At 44.6% G+C, this 10,762-nt stretch overlaps 1 long non-coding RNA gene across 1 annotated transcript; it reads right to left on the reverse strand.

Annotated features, from left to right (window-relative positions):
* Positions 1-442: 442 nt before the first annotated feature.
* On the reverse strand, positions 443-7,173 carry LOC133247240 (uncharacterized). The gene is made up of 2 exons (XR_009736339.1): positions 7,001-7,173; positions 443-2,623 (listed from the first exon to the last, which is right to left on the reverse strand). It is a non-coding gene; the product is annotated as an uncharacterized LOC133247240 (long non-coding RNA).
* Between the last annotated feature and the right edge of the window lie 3,589 nt (positions 7,174-10,762).

The raw sequence follows: 10,762 nt of genomic DNA on the forward strand, positions 1-10,762 counted from the left end.
GAGCAGCCACTGCTGTGCTCCATGGAAATGGGTGCTTTTCTGAAGCAGTCACACCTGGTCTCCTTATTCTTAAACATTTAAGGAAATACAGAGGCTTTAATTCAGCTGAAAAACCTAAGGGGAGCAGACTGCTACCCCCAAACATTATACTGTGGCATACTGATTATTCTGATCTATAGTTACTTGAGAAACAGCCAGTTTAAGAAGGACTCTCTGACCCTTCTCTGTCCCCCTGAAGGCAGGAAACAGATCTGTCATCCGAAAGCTACCTTCCCTGTCCCAGGAAGGTAGAAAATATTATTTATCACCAGAAATCGGGAATTTAGGACAGGGAAGGCTGTATAAACAAATTTTGTTACATCTTCACTAATTTGTTACTCTAAGTCCAAAATCCTTTGTCTTGTCAATTCTTTATAAATTCACTGTTTTTTGTGTGTAAAAGGTGTAAAAGCTGCCAGTTTTGGTCTCATACTTTTATGGGATTCCCATACATACAGCATTAAATGTTTTCTTCCTGTTTATGTGCCTTAAGTCAACTTACATATTAGGCCAGACAAAAAACCTATTGTAGAAGGGAAGAGGGGGACATTTTTCCACCCCTATGAAATTATGACTAGATGTGAAAACCAAAACCCAGAAAAGAGAATAAGCAGATAAGCCCCAGAACAAAATGATAAAAACTCTCCTAGCTTTTAAGAGGAAATTCTAAAAAGCCTGAGAATGAGAGTTTTTCTGAAGCTATTATTATTAAACTAAGTGGTCACATGTGCGTGTGTATCTATACTATATTTTATTTTGTTGAATATGCTTTTATGACACCACAGCCCATGTGTAAAACTTGATTTCTCTAAGGACAGTGCAGACAGAGCACCAGAACTGATCATTACTAGCTGTGTCTTCAGAAGCAGAACCAGATAGGGCAAGGAGCCGCAGAAAATTAACTGCCTCATAAAAATTCCAGACTAGCCAGCCCTCAATGACAGCAGGGGCCTCCCTCCCTCTCTCCTTTGTGTTCTCAATAGGGATCAAATGAAGGCCCACAAACTACTGATACTATCACGTTTTTAGGAAAGACCCCCTTTCGTCAGTTCACATGTTTCCGAGGGCCAACTGCTGTGTCCCATGTGAAATACTGAAGCACAGTGCTTGCCTGCCCTCCTGGAGCTTAGAATCAAGACGATGCAAGTTCTTTCCTTTTGAGTGTCACTTACTCAGAATTCTAAATATTTCTTGTAATCATTTTCCAACATGTCTCTGAAACAGAGATGGATTATAGTTTCTGGAAGTATCTAGTTCCCAGGATGCAATGGACTGAATTATGTCCCTGCCAAATTCATATCTTAAAGCCCTGACCCCCATGTGACTGTACTGGACACAGGGCCATTCAGGAGGATTAAGGTTAAGTGAGGTCATTAAGTGTAGCTGCTGCTGCTGCTAAGTCGAATCAGTCGTATCCAACTCTGTGCGACTCCAGAGACGGCAGCCCACCAGGCTCCCCGTCCCTGGGATTCTCCAGGCAAGAACACTGGAGTGGGTTGCCATTTCCTTCTGCAAAGCGTGAAAGTGAAGTTGCTCAGTCGTGTCCAACTCTTAGTGACCCCATGGACTATAACCCACCAGGCTCCTCCGCCCATGGGAATTTTCCAGGCAAGAGTACTGGAGTGGGGTGCCATTGCCTTCTCCGCATCAAGTGTAGAGTCCTGATCTAATAGGACTGGAGTCCTTATAAGAAGAGGAAGAGATACTGGTGCTCTCTTTGTGTGCACACACTGGGGAAGGCCACGTGGGCACGCAGCAAGAAGGCAGAGCTCTGCAAGCCAGGGAGAGGGTTCTCACCAGAACCCAACCTTGCTGGCGCCCACATCTCAGACTTGCAGCCTTCCAAATTATAAGAAAATAAATCCCTGCTTAACTGACTCAGCCTGCAGTATTTTGTTATGGCAGCTCTAGCGCACTAATATATGTGGTGTGATATTAGCATGTGTAGAGTAACTAAGGGTACAAAAGCATCAGTATGAAATAGCATCACTCAGATGCCCCTCATCAGTTCAGGGGCCTGGTGGGTATCTACTATTTTGCCTGCTCTGCTTCTCTGACTTGTTTGGGGAACTCCTCATCCCCAGTCCATAGAGTTCATGTGGAGTTGTCACTCACTGTTTACTGCCCTATGCTGACCATAGGCTTGCTTACCCAATCACCCTGATGACAGTGACGGTAACTGGTACAGCAGCTGGCATGCCACACAGACAGGACATCAGAGCCTTTCTCTGCATTTATATGCAGTACTTACCTTGGACATTTGATATGCATTGAGAGAACTTGCTTTTTCTGCTAGGCTTGCAGAAAAGTGAAAGTGTTAGTCACTCAGCAGGGTCCAACTCTTTGGGACCCCATGGACTGTAGCCCACCAGGCTCCTCTGTCCACAGGATTTTCCATGCAAGAGTACTGCAGTAGGTTGCCGTTTCCTTCTCCGGGAGATCTTCCCAACCCAGGGATCGAACCTGGGTCTCCTGCATTGCAGGCAGACTCTTCACCATCTGAGCCACCAGGGAAACTTGCAGAGCTGGGTCTTAAAAGGCTGGCTGCGTATAGGAAGCCTGACTGTAATGGTAGAGAGCAAGCCTGGAGGAGAAATGAGAAGACAGAGAGTGCATGTTATGTCCGGCCATGTCCCAAACCTACTCCTGGCTCCCCACTCCCCAAAGCAGCATACTGCTTCTCTTTTAAGCTTAAGCTAGCTTGAGTTTGATTTCTGTCACTTGTATCTAAGAATCTTAACTTATCCAGTAGGTTCACTAGTCCCTTTGAGTCCTTTGCTGGCCAGATTTGGCCAGAACCCAGGCTCAGAGCGACTTTCATCCTCCGATTGTGCTGATCCTTTTCTTTTCAGAGGAGGGCAAGTTTTATCATCAGATTTCCCATGACTAGACACATACTTTCCCTGCATTCCCCTCTAGGTTCTTCCAGCTAAACACCTCAGTTTTCCTGTCTTTAAAAGGGCAACAGCTACCTGTAAAAACACCGAATCAGTATGCTGTACACTCAAAACTAATATAATATTATAAACCAACTATACTTCAATTTTGTAAAAATCGGGAAGTGTTGCTGTGAAGTAATTTCAGGAGGTATCTAGCATATTATTGGGCAGTAGTCAGTGCTTGGGAATGTTAGCTCCAATCATGGAAAATTCTCTGTATGGTGCCTGAGGCCCTCTCTTAGGCTTCCATATAACAACCTCTTATTTTTCCTCATGAAAAGCAAAAGCAATGAACAGATCACAGTCAATATCTGTTGTTTTCACAGTGAGATCTTAGTCCCCTCCCAGAGGAAGGTTGTCTATCTGTAACAAGGGAGGAGAACACATGTGCATAAATGCTCTGCTTAAAATTGTGCTTTTTTAGAAATCATTCTTGCCTACTTTTCCTCTTCAATTCAAGAATGAGAAGAAACCATTTCTTCAGCATCCGTTAGCATAATGTAACATAACATGCTCAGTCCCGTCTGAATCTTTGTGACCCTATAGACTGTAGCCTGCCAGGCTCCTCTGTCCGTGGGATTTCCCAGGCAAGGAGGTTGCCATTTCCTCCTCCAGGGGATCTTCCCGACCCAGGGATGGAACCCCCATCTCCTGCATGTTCTTCACTGGTACTCGGGTTCTTTACCACTGAGCCAAATGGAAAGCCCAGCATCCAGGAAGGAGAACTGAAATGAAAGATTACCAGGGGCGCTCAGTTACTGCTCTGAGGAAATTAACAAAGAGGGCTGGCAAGCCTGCCCTCCCTGGCATGGTCACTGGATGGGCTTGCAAAGATTTGGTTGGGTCCTGGGGAAACTCCTCTGCTGTCTGCCGTCACCACCAAATGGGAGGTACCACCGCACCCCTCCAGGGGAGGATAGTTTGGGAAACAGAAGAACCTCAGATTCAGGCTGAAGCGGGAGCTTCATAAGGCTGCTACCTGGATGGTACATCTGGTATAATAGGGATAAAGGAAGTGCAAAACCCTTTTGACTGGTCTCAGCCTCCTGGGATCCTGAAATCTCCATTACTTGGGATAAAAAAGAATTGCAGTACAAACTGCCCCACAGAGGAGAAGCTTCTGGTCAACAATTAGGGCTTGCTAAACAACCAACCAGAGCAGGGTAGTGCTGACACAGGCTTGGCGAACCATTAAATCATCACACTCAGTGGGTCAGCCTCAGTCAGGGCCACCGGCCTTCGCTGTCGTGGACAGAGCTCTGAGTCACACTGCACGCACTCATCCACTTTAGTCTCGCCCTGTGAGGTACCTATCCTCCTTATATAGAGGAAGAAACCGGCTTAGAGATACGAGGTAACCAGTTGGTAAGCAGAACTTGCTAGTCTGTATAAATACAACACCCACATTCTTCCCCACTGCAAAAAAGTATTCACATATTTAAGACTCTTGTTTCTAAGGCATGCAATGAGGGCAGTTAGGCCAGCACACCCCTAATTAACTAGACGGGCTTCATCTTCCTAATAATCTTCATCATTTTTACTCTAAAATAAAAAGCCGTCCTATCAGCACCATTCAAAATGCTTGGAGAAGGAAATGGCAACCCACTCCAGTGTTCTTGCCTGGAGAATCCCAGGGACACAGGAGCCTGTTGGGCTCCCATCTATGTGGTCGCACAGAGTTGGACACAACTGACGTGACTTAGCAGCAGCAGCAGCAGCATAATGCTTCCTTTCCCAGAGAAGAGGCTGTTCTCCGGTATTTTCTCAATCAACCTCATGAGAGCCTGGCACATTGTTTCTCAGTAATCGTAAGCAGCGTTCATCTGCATCTCTTCATTCGCTGAACACTGAATGGGTCAGGCCTTTTTGCTCCATGTCCTGGGTCCTCAGAGGGGCCTGCAGCCCTTTTATTGTTATCCCTCGTCTGGCCTAGCCAAAGACCAAAGCAGATGGCCCAGCTCTGGGGGTAGAGACCTCCTCTGGTTTCCCCACTTGAAGACCAGTTAATCACCTGCAGTAGTTCATGCTTCTTCCTCTTCCGTACAAATAAGAACCAGGCACTTCTTGAGAAACCTCTGGTTTGCAACGTTTTGAAAACTTTTCAAACAATCATCACTTGCGCTTCCACTCAGCAGCTGAAGTATCAATGTGGCGGGGTGGAAAGTCAGGGCGACATTGCTGTCCTGCAATTGCTGCATTTATTTCACTCATTTCACATATTGGCAGGGGCATAAATGGTTAGGTGTTTACTTCTTCATTGGTTTAGGGCCCTCTCTCACCCCGCACCCAGTCTCATTCATCAGTAACTGGAGACAGCTGTCTACAAGGAGTCTTTATGGTGTTTTAATGTTATTTTATTTTCCTAAAATGTCAGTTGGACAGCCAAGAAAATTTCCCCTTAGAGTCCTTGGAGGTTGTTCTGAGCTGAAATCACCACCCCCATGGTTGGCTGAGCACTAGATGAAAAACAATGTTATAAGTCAAATTAATATTTTAGGGAAGAAAATGTGTGAACCCACACCGGCAGTTCCGCCAGCATAATTTCAAGCTTTAGCCACAAAACTGCAGAGGAACGACTGAGGGCCAGAGTCATCCCTGGCCATCAGTTAGGGAGCCGAAATCCAAGAGAGGGAGAGAATGAATAATGGTGATGAGGTCTCCGTTCATCCACTGTGGCAGATTAGAAGGCCATCAGAAGGCAGGAGTGATGACATTTTTAAACGGATTCATTCTGTGAGAAGACAGCTGGGTGAAAAGCAGTGGGTCAGAGCTTATTAGAAACCACAGCTGAAGCCGTAAGGAAAGAACATAAGACACTGTAGAAAAATAATGATGATGAGAGATAAAACAGCTTGACAAAAGCAGTTTACAAAACTGAACGTACAATATTGTCCAGTTTTTGAAAACTACAAGAGAGATACAGACAGGCAAGCAATAGGCATGAGTTGAGTGCCAGGGTTTTTAAAACTGACTTTGCAATAGAATGTTCTGGAATTTTTTTTTTTAAACACAGACCCATCATCCCTATCCCTGCTGCTGCTGCTGCTTCTAAGTCGCTTCAGTCGTGTCCGACTCTGTGCGACCCCATAGACAGCAGCCCACTAGGCTCCCCTGTCCCCGGGATTCTCCAGGCAAGAATACTGGAGTGGGTTGTCATTTCCTTCTCCAATGCATGAAAGTGAAAAGTGAAAGTGAAGTCGCTCAGTCGCGTCTAACTCTTAGCCACCAGGTAGACTGTAGCCCTCCAGGTTCCTCCGTCCATGGCATTTCCAGGCAAGAAGACCAGAGTGGGGTGCCATTGCCTTCTCCTCCCTACCCCTAGAGGTTCTGATTTATTAGCTCTGGTTTGGCATCTTTATTTTAAAAAGCTCCCCAGGTTGTTCTGATGCATTGTCAGCACTGAGGACCACTAGTACATACAGAGAAAAATTTAAAAACCAGAAATGGCTTTACGGGATATGTCTGATTTAATTTTAATGCAGTTTTTCTGTGTTCCTACATATTGTTCTATGAACATGCATTACATCTCTGATCAGAAAAGGTTATTAATAAAAATTATAACTGAACTTATTAGGAAAAATCACCCCAGGCAACAAGAAATAATAATAATGACTAACATTTTGCTGAGAGCCAGATATGCTCTTTGTCTTGTTTTTGTTTTGTTTTGTTTTTCAGCAATTGGGAATGTCGGATCTTTGTTCCCTGATCAGAGATTGAACTGAACTCATGGCCCCTGCAGTGGAAGCACAGAGTCTTGACCACTGAACCACAAGGGAACTCCCAGACACTGGCTTTATCAATGTCCTTACAACAACTCTGTGACTGAGGTACTGGTATTTCAGCCATTCTACTGATAAGGAAGGTGAAGTCCAAGAGGTTCCAGCTCAGACACCAAGACAGTGACAGACACAGCACAAACTCGGGACCAGTTACTAGAGAACCTGAGGCTTACCCTAAAGAAGTCCTGGGTGGTCCCTCCCCTCCATCACACCATCACGGGCCCTCTAGATCCAGGGCGTCACCTGTGCCTGCTTCCGGCTTCCCAGGGCTCATGGGAAGTTTCCTCTCTGAATTCCCATCAGTGTTCTACTTCTTCCAAAGACTTCCCACAGTTTGCTACTCCCCTCAAAGGAGAACCCTGTCTCCATGCAAGCTAGAGAGAGAGGAAAAAGAAAGAAGAAATTGAACACCACAGGATACTGACTGTCTAATAAGACATATTATAAGAATCCTTTTTTAAAAGTATTAATTGATTTTTTTACTGGAGTGGAGAATGAAGAGGAGGTGCCCCAGGCAATTATACTTGGGGATACAGATGGGAAATTCTACAGGGTTTTCCCCTGGGGAGATGACAGAGTGCTTATCAGATTATTTCCCCATTTCACAGATGGTGGTGCCAAATTCTTAAGAAACAACATGAAAGAGAAAAAAAAAAATGAGTGATGCCCCAGCCAGAACCAAAAATCCTTTCTAGTCCACAAAAGGTTTGTGGATTTTAAAAGATTTTTTAAAAAATCAACAGCTATTTACCTTCATCCTCTTTCATGATTAGGTTTCCAGATAAAACACAGCATGTCCTGTAAGATGTGAATTTCAGATAAGTAATTTTTTTGGTAAAAGATGTCCCAAATATGGGACATATTTATACTAAAAAATTATTGTTTATTTTATTGATAAGTCAGTTTTAACTGGGAGTCCTGTACTTTTGTGTGCTGAATATGACAGACCTATTTCATGAGAAACATGATTTTCTTTCTTCCTTGGACATTGTTTTTCCTTCTCAGTGTCATCAGCTCAATGATTTGAAGAAGCATAAACCAGAAAATTGAGCTCATCAACTGAGCTCATCCTTTTTGTCAAACAACCCACTGAGCCAACTCCTCTGGTAGTCAATAAGTGTTACATCTTCCAAAGGTGCACACACACACCCCTTATACACATGCATTCACAGACACCCACACACCTTCAGACATGCCCAGGCACACACTTTCACATATATGTATACATATGCATACACACAGAGTACAAACAGATTTTAATTTCTCCTAACACTCTAAAATGCAGATCCCTCATTCTCTTTTCAGATTTTCACGGCTTTCCAAACACATTTTCTTATTTGTTCAAGGAGAAAAAGCCATGTCTCCAGTTTGCTTTATGTGCCCAGCTACACTAACTGGGCTTCCCACAGAGATGGTTGGCAATAAGACCTCGTCTTTTGTATTTCAGAAATGTTGAATGTTCTTTTCTTGCCTCTGTATTAAACTGCTATTTTAGTATAAAGGGGATGACAGTTGTCTTAGGGTCAGATACTAAACACAACTTCATAACAAGGAAAAATACAAAACTGCAAATTGAAAACTTGAACCATATAATAAAAATACTTGAAAATGAGAGAAAAGAAAAATTTTTAAGTATTTTCAAGAAGGATAGTAGTTAAATGAATAATTCCTAGATCCAGCCTACTTGAGTAACTAGCTGGCCAAGTTACTTAACTTTATCTGTAAAGTAGAAGTAACAATAGTTTCCATCTCATGGATTGCTGTGATATTTAAGTACATACATAATTAAAGATGTACAAAATAGTGGCCAACACACATTTTTTACTATTACAATTACCTCTTATTTGCCACACACAGGGGTAGCCTCTTTACATACATAATTATATTTGATTATCAAATGAATGTGAGCTATGTAGTCATGAGGAAACTGAAACTCACAGAGGTTAAGAGACTTCCCTGAGGTCACACAGCTAGCATGCAATAAGCCAAGATTTAAGTACCAATCTCAGTACAAAAACACTGTTCTCTTGATTACCCAGTTTTAAGGTAACAAGCAGAAAGTACACAGGTAGCAAGGTGGTAGCTTTTCAAGGAGAAGACCTCTATGGTCATTGCTTCTATGGAGTGGGGTGGAGGTGGGGTATTTGGAAGGGTTTGGACTGGTGCATCAGGTAAAGAGTACAGGACCTTCTGTCTAGTTACAAACCTCACCCAAACATTTGCCAACCAGATTAGGACCCTACTTTTTTGTGACCTCTCCATGTAAATCCCAAGGAGGTGGAAAGCCCTGACCCTGACTCTGCCTGACTCTCTGTTTTAAGGCAATTAAGGTAGGGCTGATCCACCAGCACTGGGCGTGTTCTAGCAGCAGCCCCAAGGACTCGATCCTTTATCACATTTGTCTACTCAGCTTCTCCACCTGGATATCTAAGACTCTCATCTCAGACTTAAGTCCAAAACTGGGTTTACCTCCGAGGGCCCCGGTTCAACAGATAACAACTCCCTTCTTCTGGTTGAGCGGACCTAAAGGCGTGGAGTTGTCCTTCACATCTCTTTCTTGTGCCCTTGATATCTAATCCATTGACTCATCCCTCATCCAGTCCTGATGGTTCTACCTTCAGAATACATCCAGAACCTGACCACCTCCCTCCATCTCCACACCCACCCTCCCAGTCTGTGCATCGCGCCTTCATCAGCACCACTTCCATCCTTGTCTTCTGCCATCACATCATCTTCACACAGTAGTACTCTTGTTACATTTGCCTCCGATCGCCAGGCTCCTCTGCTCAAACTCCTCCAAAGTCTGCCACATCAGAGGGCCTGAGAAGCCCGTCATTATCCACAACTCTGCCTCAGCTCTCTCGGACCTCCCCTCGCACCACGATCCGCAACCCCATCTGTTCCAGCCCTTACCCCTCCACACCAGTCCTTGCACGGGCTGAGCCAGCTCCCGCATTAGGCCCTTCGCTCTCTGTCTGCTGGAAGTACCCCACCACATTGCCGCCGTGACTCACTCCCCAGCATCCTTCAAATCACTGTGCTCCTCCATCTCACCCTACCAGAGGACCACCCTGTCCACCTACATAAAACAGCGATGTACCACCCTCACCCGGGCACTCCCTCCCCCTTAACCTGCCTTATTTTTTTCACAGCATTTGTCACTTCCTGATGTGCTCTATTCACCTATTTGCTTATTGTCTCCATCCTCTAGAAGGGAAGATCCAGGTGGATAGAGATTTTATCTGTGTTATTGACTGCTGTTTATGTATCCTCAAGGCCTAGAAGCCTATGTACACGCAGTAGGTACACAATAAATATTTGACAAATGAATGAATGGAAAGAGCCTCATGTCATCTGAACAGGACACCTCTGCTGATTGCTTCAGCTTTCCTACTCTAAAGTCAGCCTTTAGAAAGACTCTTGAGACCTCCCTGGTGGTCCAGTGGTCAAGACTCCACACTTCCATTGCAGGGGATGTGGGTTGGGGAACTAAGATCCTGTAGGCTGTGAGGTGTGGCCAAAAAATGGAAAAAAAAAAAAAAGACTCTCCACTCTGCATTCTTTTCCATCTTAGGAGTCAAAACTCCAGGGTGATCCTGAACAAATCTTTTCTGGCTGGCGTGCTGCTGCGTTTGTGTAGTTCTGCTCGGTTGGGTTGAACAGAACAGGCTCATGGACAAAGCCACGTGCAAGGCTCCCTGTGTGTCTCTGGCTTCCCATGCGTTCTCGGTGGAAACGTGTCTGGGGCCACTGTTCTAAAGCCTCCAAACCAACCAGCCCATGACGAAAACCTCATCACTCAAGCAGAGAAGAAAACAAATCCATCCACCTCAATACCCACTTCCATGGAAACTTGGCATTAGTTCAAAAGGCCAGTGCTGGCAACACTTTTGACTTTTATTATCCTCTTTTGTCATTCCAGGGATTGTGTTTACAGGCACATGCTGAGAGGGGGCGGCCTTTCGAATTGAATGCACCAAGCAGGAAACCTTCCAAAGCCCAAAT

The sequence above is a fragment of the Bos javanicus genome, chromosome 5 (assembly GCF_032452875.1).
Source record: "Bos javanicus breed banteng chromosome 5, ARS-OSU_banteng_1.0, whole genome shotgun sequence".
NCBI lineage: Eukaryota > Metazoa > Chordata > Mammalia > Artiodactyla > Bovidae > Bos > Bos javanicus.